Genomic DNA, 15211 nt, shown 5'->3' with positions numbered 1-15211 from the left:
TTGAGATGTATAAAGGTAGATTAGATAGAATACTTCCTGCTTAATAGGAGAGATAAGACTAATAGATAAAAATGTATAATACTAGGTAAAAAGTGATTACCGTTGTCAGTAAAGCATAGATAGAATAGACCAAATACTGTGAGCATTGAAAAGCAAGAGGAATTTCTTCCATGTGGAAACAGCTTTGTGGAATTAATTGTAAAAGAAAGAGGCCGGAAAAGAAACAGTTAAATAAATACTACCTTTCGGTCACCTTGGGCGGCTATATATTTATTAATATACATGAGCCTGCAGCTAGTGGTCAAGAGATATTTGGACACCCCTTTAGGATCCACCTCTACACACATTTACCCAGACGCCCCAGAAACTCCTTGCCAACCTCATTTCACAAGCGTGCAGCGCTTACTTGGATTCTGTTGTTCATTTATTTCTGAACACTCTCCTTTGCGGTGGCTTCATTTTTAAATATTTTTTTCTTTTTCTTTTTTTGTTTCCTTTTATTGTGATCTGATTTTCCCAGGAACTTTAAGGAATGGCATGTGTCAAGGCTAGGGCTTAGAGCCCTTATTATAAAGAGAATTTCAGTTTGCTTCTGCTGGGCCTCTGGGAGCCCTATTTACCTGGGAAGACTTCAGACTTCATTTGATACTTGATATTTTTCAGACCACATCATTATTGTAATTTTTAGACCCAACTTCACATGAAAGTTGACTTGTAGTTAAGAATTCTCGGGCGAGGAGGTGTTCTTGTTTTCCTTGTTCTTCTTGTATCTGGAGGCAAGGCTGAGAAGGGTAAATTTCTTTTTAAAAATTTTTTAATTTATTTAACTTATTTCATTTTTGGCTGTGTTGGGTCTTTGTTGCTGCGTGGGGGCTTTCTCTAGGTGCGGTGAGTGGGGGCTACTCTTCATTCTGGTGCACGGGCTTCTCATTGTGGTGGCTTCTCTTGTTGTGGAGCACGGGCTCTAGGTGCATGGGCTTCAGAAGTTGTGGCTCGCAGGCTCAGTAGCTGTGGCGCATGGGCTTCGTTGCTCCGTGGCATGTGGGATCTTCCCGGACCAGGGCTCTAACCCGAGTCCCCTGCATTGGCAGGCGGATTCTCAACCACTGCGCCACCAGGGAAGCCCCAGAGAAGGGCTGATTTCTTGATCATTATCTGGTGTAAGGGGGGATGTTGTTTTCTTTTTAGTTTACACCACCCGGTGTTGCCTTTTGTGAGTCCTCATTTATGTCAAAGTCTCTGGTCCCAACTCATCTTTCACTGTCATTAAAATGAAAGCTCTAAGCCATATGGGACCAGCGTCTGGTCCTTAGGCAGTGCCAGCTTCGACACTCACTCTACTCCGGATTTGTGTTCTCTCAACATTTTTCTTTTGAAATAGTTTATTCAACATTTTCAGGAGGTCTTCACTGGGTGGGATTTTGGGGACCTCTAATGTCTGTGTTGACAGAAATGTCAATAAAATTGATCAGATTTTCAAAAGAATGAATGCCTCTCACTTGCCCCCGCCAAAAAAAAAGGGGGTTTCGAATTATTACAGGGAAACACATTTAAAGCATGATTTAAAGAGTCATATTGACCTGTATTCAAATTTTTAAAGTGCTGTTTATGTTAATGAGTTTTTGTTTCTCTTTTTGTACAGTAACAACAAATAATACACCTCTTAGGGTCTTGTGACATTACATGAAATAATCCCACATGGCATTCTTAAGGCATAGTACCGCTTACATATAAGAGCTCAAAACACAGTGACTATTTTGACTATTTTGAAGATCACCAACGATATAAGGCATTATGCACCTATAGCCAACTGAGACTAACAGCCCATAAATGAGCTAGTGTTGAAAAAAGGGAGAAATCAGTTACCTGGAATAGCTAAGGAGTCTTCTGAAAGAATTTAATATTTAACTGAATTTTGGGAATCAGGAGAGAGACTGAGATAGGCAGACAGATGGACGAGCACATACCAAAAGGTAAGAAAAAAATATCGCTGTTGAGATGGGATAACTTTTTCAAGTACTATCCTTTGTATTACTCAGATCGTAAGTATATTTTGTAAGTTACTAATATAGCGTCATTCTCTAGGTTTCGTCTGCTATCTTTGTCTCCCCTATGAAACTATTTTAAAAGGATGAAGCCCTTGTCTTTTATTTCTTCAGTGATTCCCCACAGCGTACAGTGCTCTATATACAATAAGCCCTTAAGCAAAACCTATTGAATGAATTAGTCCTCACTTTTGAGAAGCACCTCTTCTGTTTTACTTTCAGCAGCTTTTTCTTCTCATCGTGAGGGTGCCTGCAGAACACCTAGTTACCATTAGGTGAGAAATCTAAAAGTAAATTGTGCCGGGATTATTTGGAATCAATTCACAGAAGGAAAGACCAAGAGGCTTCCGCAGCCAGTTGACCCTCCTTTGGAAATGTTTTTTGGTCAGAAGCTTCTTCAAGGTAAAAGAGAAAGCTTTCTTTTTCCCTTTGATAGCAGAATGCTGTTTCCATCAGGCTATACTAGACACTAAAGGGACTTCCGTCAAGAGGTTGGATTTTCTTCCCAACCATAGGAGCCAGATGGATAAAATCTTATCTAACGTTAAGGAAGAACTATCTAATAGGGAATTGAGAATGTTACATTATTTAGGATATAGCTATTAGAGAAAACTATATTACATATTTAATGTCAATTTATTTAGCATTTAATGAGTGTCTAGGTACCAGCCACATTGTTGGTTCTTGGAGACCAAATGATGATTAACAATCTTACATCCTTAAAGATCTTACACTGAACAACCAGGGAAACTCAGAGGCATGAAAACTAGAATATAAAGTCAGACTATGCCCAGGGCAAGGTTAGAGAGAGAAACAAAGTGTTATGCAATTAATAATCAGGGGGAATTAATTTTGACTTGGAGTCAAGGAAGATCCAGAACAGGAATACTAGAGATAGTTCAAGTACTAGTAGAATTTAAACACGTGTGAGGCTAGGGAATTTTAAATACCCTGAAAAATCGTGATGTGTATGTGTAATGGACCACAGGCTGGCAGAGCTGCAAATTGTGGGTAAATGTGGAGGGTGATGGCAATATAGTGTTAGCTGCACACTTTGGGATAGGATTTGGAAGGTCGTGAGAAAGTACAGAAGGTTAGGTATGAGAGCCACTGTAAGGACATTATTTGCTAGAAGTTGACAACAAGTTGAATGACACAGGTGAGAGAGATGAAGGACATAATGAAGAATAAGCTTTGTAGCTTGGGAAGATCATACACAGTGGTGTCTATTCTTGTGATAAGAGACCAGACCAGAAGAAACAATTCATAAGTGAGGTAGATGAATTAAATTCAGATATATTGAAAATGAGACATGGTAAGATAAGTGTGGCTATAGAGTTGCCTTAGGAAACCTGAGATGGGAAAATACGTGGCCCTAGAAAGAGAAAAGAACACTTACGAGACTAGTGAGACGTTAGGATACGTGAAAATTAGGCTTGCATTTTAAGTGGGAGGAAAATGAGTTGCTAGAATTTGACACAGATAGCCTTAAATACCGGCTATACCCAATGACTCCAAAATTTATATCTCCAGACAGACTCTTACCCTAAAATGAATGGCTATGGATTCAACTAATTTCTCATCGTCATTACGTGGTTACATGATAGGAATCTCAAACTTAACATTTCCAAGTCAAATTCTTGATGTCTCCCAGCATCACCCTATAACTAGCCAGCCCCTCCTTAAATCTTCTTCATCTTCGTAAATGGCAAGTCTATTCTTCCAAGAATCTAGGCAAAAACACTGGAGACCTCATTGCTCTTGTCTCTAATACATCAAGTACTGTCACTTATATCAGTTATAGTTAGCGCTAATTAAATGTTATTTTCCCTTGTTATCTACATGATTTATATCCTCATTTCTTTCAGGTGTCTTTCCCAAATTCACCTATAAATATAGCCTTTCCTCATGAACCTATATACAATATATATCCCCCCCACCAATTTCTATCCCCCTTATTCTGCTTTATTTTCTCCATAGCAGTTAGTAATACTTAACATACTCCAAAACTCCCAGTCCTGCCCAAGCTCTGGAACCTTCATTTGGCTCACAGCTCCCCAGTGGTTATTTACTGCTCAGCGTCATGGAGTCTTACCCTATACGTGAGCCGCTTAGAGTTCCTCCAAGATTCAAGGCAACTCCTTTGCAGCCTTATTTGTTTGCTTGTCTGCTTCCATGCTCCCTCCTAGAATCTAAGAACACAGATATTTTATTTTATTCTTGCTACCTGGAACAGTGCCTGGTAATACTGAGTGTTTAATTCCTGGTTGTTTCCTCTGTACCATAAAATTTCTCATGTATTTGGAGTAAATGTCATCCAATTAATAAGCATGAGTGAAAGCAGGATATTGAGAAAAGTAATAAATGTGTGGGCTTATTATAGGGAATGTTAGAGGAAACCACTAGAAATGATTAAGAGAATTTCTGAAGAGCATTGAGAATCTTCCTGCGAAGGAAATCATACATTTGGAATGGGTCCAATTAGTACAGTGAAATCTCTTTTTTCCCATCAAGACTCAGCTTCTCAGGGATGGAAGGAGACTAAGCTGGTCAAACAGTGGCAGTTACCAAAGTTACTGGGACAGAAGGACAGGGAAGGAGGAGGGTTGAGAATATGGATGAGCACTGTAGGCTGGTCATCAGGAAGGTCAAGAACCTAGGAGGGGAGTCCATCCTTGAATAATGGGACGGTATCAAAGATGGGTCATGAGGGACCAAAGAGCATCCGAGGTGGGAGTGAAGATGAAATCTAGGTGGAAGATACCGGTTAAGTCTTAAATTTCCCTGGCCAAACTTTGAATGGCTAAACATATCTTAGTGATGGCTTGACCTAAGTTACTCATTTTATCAATGAAGTGGTTAAGTCCCAAAGTGGCGAAGTCCAAGTCCCCAGCGACCACTGAAAAGCAAGTCTGCCACTGGGCAGCTTCCCCCACCCAACTTCCCTTCCACTGGGATCCCAGCTACCGTAGCGCAATCATTCTTCCTCAATATCAAAACTTCAAACTTCTGCATGAAAAAGAAGGGAATATCTAAACGAGAGCCCTGCACTGTTTTCTCTGTGGCTCAATAAGTTTTGGCTTCGGGGCCATTGGAAGTTTGTTTTTCAGACAAGTGAAAATGTAACTGCCTCTAAGTGTTTAGCTTTGCCAGCAGGAAGCCTGTCTCTAGCTGACGGGACTGGCTGCCTTGTGTTGTTTGGGTTTCTAACCAGGTTGTATGACAGCAGGGTACTTTTTGGTTTGATCAAGGACAATGGGCTCTAGCTCAACGCTCATCATTTGTCAGGCTTCCTTCGCAGACCCGAGAAACCTTGCTGCTGCGTCGGCTGTCGGTTCAGCTGGGACTAGGGGAGAGGCAAACGTGACTCACCTGGGTTATAAGTCACACGGGCATCTTCGGGATTCAGAGTGGTGTGGAGGGGAGAGGTCTGAGTGGTGAGTCAGGAGAGCTGCATTCTGGTCCTCCTCTGCTATCTACATGGTGCATGTTGTAAATGAGGGCATATCACCTCACCAAGCCTTGATTCAGTCATCCAAAGTGAAGCAGTAGACGAGATCATCTGTAGGGTGTATTCCTGTTCAGAAATCTGGAATTGTATGGAAACAGACAGGAATCTTCTCACGTGAGGACCTCTGGAATAAAACACAAGTGAAGGGAAGTAGCCTAAGAAATTCCTATTATTGCTTGACTGCTGGTTAATGATCGTCATGCAAAATATGTTAAGGAATGGAAGGAATGGAAAATTCATAGAAGGGGGGAGAGGGGTGGACAAAGCCCCCTCCTCACCACATGTCTTCATTCCTTCACTACTGTCATAAACTATGTGTAAAAGCAAAATTTCAGCACATAGAGTTTCCTGCTAGTTGGGACATTAGAAACCATCTCAGCTAATTCCTTCCGCTTATGGTTAAAGACAACAGTTAGCATGGAGAAGACAAGCTATTGGCCAACGATAGTTAAAGCCAGGATTCCAGCTCTTGCAGGAGAGTCAGGGAGACTCAGCATCCTGGCCAGGAAGAGGTTAAACTCTTTCATCTGAAGCAGAGAGGGGGAGGGAGGCCTGAGTCTGGACAGTCAATAAGCAGAGGAAATGAGCTCCAATTCTAGGAAAGAGGTTTTGCTTAGTGCTCTGTTTTACACTGGAGATGAATTGCTTTGGTTTCTCAGATGTTAATTGTAGCCAGAAAAAGGCCAGAACACTGCAGTAGCACGATATATTTGGAAAAGCACATGATTTGGAATTGAGCAGGCCTGGAGTCAAATCCAGTTCTGGTACTAACTACCCATCCTTTTCTGAATCCAAATTGTGTCATGAATAACTTGGCGATAATTATATCTGCATGGATTTTATGAGGATTAGAGATAATATATGCAAATTTGCTAACTGGTATCTAATTTATCAACAAGATATGAGGAAAAGGGCAAAAAATGTAGCCCAAATAGCAATGCAGACACACTGCAATGTTGCCAAATTTGGCACATTGAGGGAAACTCCCAGAGCTGCATGGATTTTGTGGAGAGGTCCTCTACATGGCCCTATGGGGAGAGCAGTATTCTGAGGACCCGTGGCGGCTGCTGTAGAAAGATGCACAATCGTAAGTCTCTGAGCTTCCCTTTGGGGACTACAGAACTTGGTGACTCCACAATTTCTTTTCTTTTTAAAATAAATTTATTTATTGTATTTATTTATTTTTGGTTGCGCTGGGTCTTCGTTGCTGTGCACGGGCTTTCTCTAGCTGCGGCGAGCAGGGGCTACTCTTCGTTGCGGTGCGCGGGCTTTTCATTGTGGTGGCTTCTCTTGTTGCAGAGCACAGGCTCCAGGAGAGAGCTTCAGTAGTTGTGGCTCGTGGGCTCAGTAGTTGTGGCTTGCGGGCTCTAGCACGCAGGCTCAGTAGTTGCAGCGCACGGGCTTAGTTGCTCCGCGGCATGTGGGATCTTCCTGAACCAGGGCTCAAACCCGTGTCCCCTGAATTGGCAGGCGGATTCTTAACCACTGCGCCACCAGGGAAGCCTCAACTCCAGAATTTCTATAGAAGAGTCTTAAGGGGAGCCATTTAGTTGGAAATGGGGCCTAGGAACTTGCCTTGGAGTTAAGTTTGCACATAAGTTTACAAATGATTGAAAAAATGTCAGTTGTGCATATCAAGGATGGAAGATTTATAAAATCAGGGGTGGAGAATGGAAAAAGCCCCCTCCTCACCACATTTCTAGATGCCCCCATCGCTGTCATAGCAAAAAATGTATAAAAGCAAAATTTTGACACACAGAGTTTCCTGCTAGTTGGGACATTAGAAATCACCTCGGCTAGTTCCTTCCGTGTATGGTTAAATACAACAGTAAGCATGGAGAAGAAAAGCTATTGGCCCAATGTTAATCAGGGTCAAGGGACAAATATCTACAAAATTTGACATTGGACTTCAATCTCCCTCAACCCGCGTACATATGCATGCATACACAGCCACACACACATAATCTTTAGAGACAGGACAAAAAACAAGAAAGGCAACAGGGTTTCCATTGATTCTACACTCATGTACTATTCCTGTAATAAATGTGATGGCAAAGCGTCTCTCTCCTTAACCAAACTGTGGTTGGGTTCCTCCAAGCTCTTTTTCGCTTAGACAGGTCCTGAAGAGCCCTGCTTTAAGCAAGAATCCCGTCGAGTTGGTTTAGCCAGAGTCGTCCACCTTCAATCTGATCTCCCTCCTAGCTGACCAAATCCCTCATCCCCCACCATCCCCCGGGGCATGTGTGATCACTTTGGCCTGCCTTCAGCAAGAATACCGTTAAGTCAATTTAGAAAAGAATTACTGGACACTCTTAGTCATTTCCCATCTACAGACGGCCCTCCTCCCATACACACTCCCCTACCCTGCCCAGTTCTGCTCCTTCTCTTTAAAGTCCCACTTCAAAAAAAAAATTATATTCAGAGTTGAGCCCGATCTCTCTCCCTTCCTGTAAAACTCCATTGCTGTGGTCGCTATACCTGTCCCAACAGTCCTGAATAAAACCTGACTCACTGTTTTAACAAGAGACAGCATATTCGTGTTTTTCTCTCACAACGAACACGGAAAGACAGAAACTAGACTTCAACGCAAAGATGGGCAGAGAATGGAAAGCAGCCTCTTTAATACAAGTGACTGTGGTGACCAAGACCATTCTGTTAAATGTAATAATTAATTAATCAAATGTAGTAATTCATGTAATAAATTCATGTAAGATTTGCAAATTTTGATGTCATGGAAATTCAGAGGTAAAAGTTACCATGCTTCCTCTCAGTGCGGGCCAGTCCAATATTCTGCTTAACTGTCTACGCTTAGAGTGGTTTGATTCCAGTAGTGCTACTTCGGGGAATGGAAGGAGCAGAGCAAGTGGCTGGATTGTTCTATCTGCTTAACAGATAAGGGACCTTGAGCACCTAGGATGGTGCTTTGAGGATCTGTGTGTCCTGATCTCTAATAAAGAGATGATAATACCTACCTCACTAGATTGCAGGGAGGATCAAATGAGTAAATGTAAGCAAAGGAGCGCTACAGACGTTCAGAGGCCAAGACAAATACTAATCTTTGCTGTTTTCTTCTCCCTTCAAAGTGTGGTTGGTCCTTCCGATGAAGCTTTTCAGAGAAAGCCAAAGTTGACTCTGGGCTCTCAAAAAACTGCCCTTTCAAAGCTAGTCTATAGGGGCTTCCCTGGTGGCGCAGTGGTTGAGAGTCCGCCTGCCAATGCAGGGGACACGGGTTCGTGCCCCGGTCCGGGAAGATCCCACGTGCCGCGGAGCAGCTGGGCCCGTGAGCCATGGCCGCTGAGCCTGCGCGTCCGGAGCCTGTGCTCCGCAACGGGAGAGGCCACGACAGTGAGAGGCCCACGTACCGCAAAAAAAAAAAAAAAAAAAAAAAAAAAAGAGAAAGAAAAACAAAGCTAGTCTATAAATTATGATTTGAACTTAAAGAAAGTAAGAATGGATAGCTTTCAAAAGACCCAATTGGGGCCTATTCTCTCTGTTCTCCTTCTGTCATGTTTCATTGTGGTTTCACGCTATTTCTCAACTGTGAGCCATTTCTTCGCACCTCTTCCTGGTAGGACTTTTCTTCCTGCTTTTCTCTACCCTTCTCTTGATCCAAAACCTCTGAGAGAGGAACTGGCTGGTTAGGAGATCCTCACAGAGACCTCCAAGAACGTGGCACTTATGAAACTCTCCACAAGAAAAGGTGTAAGCTGATATTTAAGACAAAGTTATGGTCACTCAGGTTGTAGAAATGACTGTCATATAATAGGTGCTTCTTTGACATACCATCTTGTTTGATGGTAACAAAATATCACTTCTAAAAGCAGAGTAGTGTCCTAAAATTAGGCACACACACTTAAATGACTGAAGGCAACAGAGGAGAATCTGATGGTTGAGACAGGGGTGAGGATGCTTGGAACTGGCTACAGGGATCTGCAGCTACTTCCCTCCAGTCAGTCTAATGCGTAACTGAGGCCCCTTTACAGTCAAAGCGATTGATCTGGATTTTTTGTGAAATTCCCTTATTTTAAAATATTGTCCGTTGATGAATTTAAAAAATGTAAAGGTCCAACAATGCTGGGGAACAGAAAACACATTTATAAGACATCATAGGCCTACCTTTGACCTAAAGGAGCTAGAACAGAAGGATAGAAATTAATCAGCCCAAATCCAGCCTCACTACCGGATATTAAGATCATTCAGAGTGTATGTCCTATTGAAGGTATGTGAAGTGCAGCCGCTTTGGACTTTCAGGGTCACTTTTATTATACTCCATAAACATTTATATTGATACATTTATTCAGCAAATATATATTTTGTTTCGGTTGAGAACACCTTATGTTCAGAGACTGAGATTGTCTCTGCCACTCATTTATTTAACACAGGCTCACTGCGGGAATTATAATGATTTCATAAGCCAAGAGCATACAGGATAATGTCTGTTCATGAGCCAATAAAAAAATAGCATCACCCGAACCAATAATAGATTAATCACATTATTGTTCCAGGCAAGCGGGACATGGAGAGAATAAAGTCCAAATTTAGTTGAGATGAACCTCTCTATGAGTTTGTCCCCAAGAGAGGCTGCTTAGCCAACCAAGAGCTGGCATCCAGCTGCCAGAGCAAACACAAAAGTCTCTCGTTGCTTGGAAATGTTGCCCAGGAAAGAAGGCTCTGTTGGTGGCAAGATGTATGGTTTTCACCACTGCCTGCAAAGAGTCACTTTGCCCAGGCAAGAAGAGTTAGTGCCCCAAGGTCTACGGAGAGCTATTTAGATCTGCAAGGAGTAGGTTTCTCCAGACAGAACACTCTCGAGTTGCTACTCAAACCCTCTTGGTATTTAAGGCTTAAACTTCCCCCGGCCATAGTCGCTTCTCCATGTGTTTTTATGGCTAAGCCCCCAGCAGTGCTTGTTAATAGCTGAGCCACTGAGCGCTACTGACCACTACAGATGTCAATGCCAACATCCTGACATAGCCTCCTCCATGTAAACAATCCACTCTTAGAACAAAACAGCTTCATTCCTGGATGAAAACAAGTGGATCTGAAATCATAGCAAACTAATACACAACATATCTATTGGCACATTGTAGATTTCTGAAAAGAGGGCCAGGCCAAGAGAAATGAGACAACACTTGGATTTTGGTCCCAAGGAGCATATAATCTAAACAGAAAAGTACTAGTGAAAACAAATTATGTTATGCTCTCTGAAATAAGTCCATATTATGCAGTGATTAGTACCATTGGCCATGGAATCGAATGGACATGGCATCACATTCTATCTCCTCCTCGTTGTTTGTGCCCTTGGCAAATACTTATCCTCAGTCTCCTCGACGGTAGACAAGGTATAGTCACGGAGTCTATGCATAGGGATATTGTGAGTGTTAGATGAGATAATACATGTAAAGTTCCTTGCAGTGTCCTCCGGCACCAAGTTGATAGTACATGCGCAAGTAATAATAACAATGGTAATAATAATAATAATAATAATAATAGAAGGGAGAGGACAGCTGAAATGTCACAGGCAGCAAATGATGAGGATCACGTGAGTGGTACAGGTAGAGCTAGAGCCCTTAAAGGTGGGTCCATGGACGAGCAGCCTTGGTATATGCTGGGAGCCTGTCAGAGCTCAGGTCCCACTCCAGATGTACCCTATCAGAATCAGCATTTTATTTAGCACTTTCCCCGGGTGATAGGCATGCACATTTAAGTTCAAGAAGCATCGTGTTAGAATATATCAAAAGAAGGTGAGCAATGTGTTCTAGAGATGAACAAAAGCCTCCAAGCTGAGACAGAATTGATCAGATCCTAAGTCGCCAAACATCTTGGTCTCAGAACCCCTTTAACTCTCTTAAAACTTATTGAAGACTCAGAAACTTTTTCGTGTGTTTTGTCTGTTTAATGTCTAACAATAGAAGACAGCTGGGTTCTCAAATGCTTCAGCATTCAACCTGTTGTGTTACATTATTTTGGTTGAAGTATGGGAAGAAAATTTGGCCTCACACAAACATGTAGTTTGAAAATGTATGAGTAGTTTAATGCCATTTTTTGGATAACTGCAGATATTCTCTTTTGTTATGCCACAGAAAATTCTATAAGTGGTAGTTTCTTAAATGTGTGGAATATCAAATTTAATGAGTCAACCTTGGGAAGACTTGGGTAGCTCAGTGAGCAAATGCTTTCCAAATGACCAATGCATGCTGTGGCGGAAATCGGAACATGGGTAAAAAGTCCACTTAAAGTAGACTAATGGATTTTGATGTACCAGCAGAATATAGACTAATGGATTTTAGTCTATAAAGCCTAATGGATTTTAAGGTACCAGTGCAAAAATTCATTGCACAGTGTCTTTCCTCGAGATAACCATCGTATGCAGCAGAAGGTCTTTTTTGTGTACTCCCTATTGAAAATAATAAAAAGAGATATACTTAAGGCTCAAAATTAATGCTTTTTACCGTTTCATCTGGGGCATTGTTAAGTGAAACTGAATGCATGATCAGGAAAATAGTATTTATATGAATGAATACAGTGGCTATTTGTCCATTGGGGACCACTGCCTCGATTGCCATCAGACACTAACAGTTTTACCACCAGTGCTTTTGTACCATCAGTGCAAACTTTAACAAAGTGTAAAAAGCAAGTAAGATCTGAGTCATATTGTCAAAACAGTTTTGACCTCTCAGATGGCCTTGAGAGGATCTTGGGTACTGTAAGAGTCTTCAGACCTTCCCCTGAGAACCACTGGACGAGAACATTGGAAGACAAGGGTCAGATGAGAGGCTAGGAGGGAGGAAAGGCCACATTGGACAAAGGGACTTGTTCCAGTGGAGAGCTGGGAAAGTGGTAAGCAAACCTCTTGCCACACGTCTACGTGAAGCAGGGCTTACACGATTCAGAAACAGCTACTCAACCTGCTTTGTGCTGCCCTAAAAACAGAAGCATATATAGAAAGCCACTTTCCTTTCAGCGTATTTATTGAATCAGCCTCAATTTCAACTGGTCTACATTTTGCTACCTCAACTTGAAAATCTGGGCGATTGATTAAAGATCAAAATTCACAGAGAAGACACACATGGGTCAATTTCTTTGGCCATTCCAATTGAAGAAATGGCACTCGCCTTTTAAAAAAGAAGGCAGTAGTAATTTATTATTTTAAAGCAAACTGCCACTTTAGTTTTATCATTCATATAAATACTATTTTCCCGTCTAAATTACACCCCCCACCCTCAAAATCCAAGGAGTTGGGGAGACTATCATTAATTTTTATTTTATATACTTTAGAGAAAATGTTCATCGCTTGGAAAACCTAAGGCGTTCGGTTTGAGATTGCAGGTCACCTTTATTTCTAAATGTTTAACAATCACCCTCATGTATTAAGAGATTTGCCTTGTTGACTGTGGGGAAAACAATAGAAGACTAGAATGAAAATCCCAGTGCCTTGGCTTTTTTTGTCCCTAAATTTCAGCCAGAGATCAGAGGAGTCTGGGAGATAGCAACAAAATGAAAGCTCGATCTCAAACGGTCTGGCCTGCCCTCCAGACAAACGTTACCCATTGAACGGATGAGCACCTGTGAGGTCTGTAATGCAGAGATCATCCAGCAGGTGGAGATATAACAGCCTAGGATCCGAGGATGCCCGGGAATCCCTTGCCTTCTTGGGTCACGGCCATCTCTTACTCTCAGGTCATTCCAATCTGGTCCAACCCTACAGGGACCAGATGTGGTACCTTCTTGATCCGCCACCTCTTCCATCACCAAAACTCTGCAACTCAAGCTCGCATGGCTACCGGATTTCCCCAAGTGGTGAGCCCTGGCCTGAAAGCTCTCGGAGACGGTGTGTAACTCAGAGAAACGTACAGTGAGGCTCCTTCTCTCCCAGATGAGGCTTTCACAGCTCATGCCTAGAGACACTCTCATTTTCTCTGAATTAGACTTTAGGAGATGCTTGGCTGCTTAAAATCATTAGTGAAAATAACGCACAGGAGGACTTTGTAGTCCTGTAGTCCTTTGTGCCATTGGAGTCCCATTCAATATCCTGCTCGGTGTGCTTTTCCTCTCTTAACCTGACTTAGGTATTTTACTTTTATATTTAGAGCCAAGTACAAAATAGTCTTTTTTCAGTTTATAAAATGGATGCTTACCTATTTTAGAGATTTTGTAAAATTACAGATGACGAAAACGAAAAGTACTCATATTTCTGATCATAAAAATTATTCAACACTTGGAAACAGAAATATGCACGGCATGTCCTTTCAACACCATGAGGGCAAGGACCCACCCGAGGATTATCTACGAAAATAGAAAAATATATATATTATATATATATATAAAATATATATATATTATATATAAAATATATATATAATATATATATATAATATATATATTTTTTAATTTTTCTATATATATATATAGAAAAATATAATGTGAAACACAAGAGCAAACTGCGTAATTTCAAGTGTCCTAATAGCCATGTTAAAAACATAAGCAGGTAGAGTTAAGTTGTATAATATAATTTATTTAACTCAATATATCAAAATAGTTTCAGTTGAATATGTAATTGATGTAAGAAATTATTAGAGATGTTTCATATGATTTTATTGTACGACATCTTTGAAATCAGGTGTGTATTTTCTACTCACAGCACATCTTGATGTGGACTAGTTCCAAAGCCGTTTGTCGCTGGTGGCTACCACCTTGGACAGCACAGATCTGGGGAAAGATATGTCATTCAGCTCACTGTTTACTCGTAATTAAAATTCACGGTCTTACTGCAGCCACATGTTACCTTATAGATTTTTGTCTAGTAGAGATCTAAATAACTTCTGTCTGGTAGGAAAGATAGCATCAATCATCACCATCTTGTGCTGTAGAATATTAACCAGTTTTGCATGTACTCCAGCAGTCATATCCTAGCCTTCTGTTGCTGTTAAACTGACTATAAATATCTAGCTTCTTACATATTCTTTGAACTAGTCTTAATATCTTCCCGCATTACTTAATCAATTGAACAAAATGTTGGACATGTGTTCATGTACTTTCATGAGTCATGGATTTTACCTTGTTGAAAATGTGACGTTAGCATTTCCACTACCAAGAGCTATCAACATGTAGCTGTCTTTTATTCTCTCTCTACAGAACTATGCATGTGCATTTAACATGCAGAGCTCCATCATCTCAGTTCTATCTACATAAACATTGAAAACACTGCATTCAGTAAACTCATATATATATATATATATATTTATTTTATTTTTATTTTTTCCTCAGTCTTGTTGAAATATAAATTCACATACAGCACTGTATACATTTAAGGTGTATGGCATTATGATCTGACTTACACCATGAAACGATGACCACAGGAAGTTTAGTGAGCATCAATGCATATAGATAAAAAATGGGAAAAAAACATCTTTTCCTTGTGATGAGGACTCTTAGGATTTACTCTCTTAGCAAGTTCGGAAAATAACATAAAACTGTTAATTATATTAACCGTGTTGTACATGACATCCCCGGTACTTATTTATGTTATAACTGGGAGTTTGTGCCTTCTGACTCCTTCTCTGCAACCTCCTGTCTCTGGTGACCTCAGATCATCTCTTTTTTCCAGGAGTTTGTTTGAAGCACAATTGACCTACTTCACTACGTTAGCTCCTGG

This window comes from Kogia breviceps, chromosome 20 (assembly GCF_026419965.1).
Source record: "Kogia breviceps isolate mKogBre1 chromosome 20, mKogBre1 haplotype 1, whole genome shotgun sequence".
NCBI classification, from domain to species: domain Eukaryota; kingdom Metazoa; phylum Chordata; class Mammalia; order Artiodactyla; family Physeteridae; genus Kogia; species Kogia breviceps.
The sequence above is the reverse complement of the archived record's forward strand: the minus strand, read 5'-3'. Positions refer to the sequence as shown.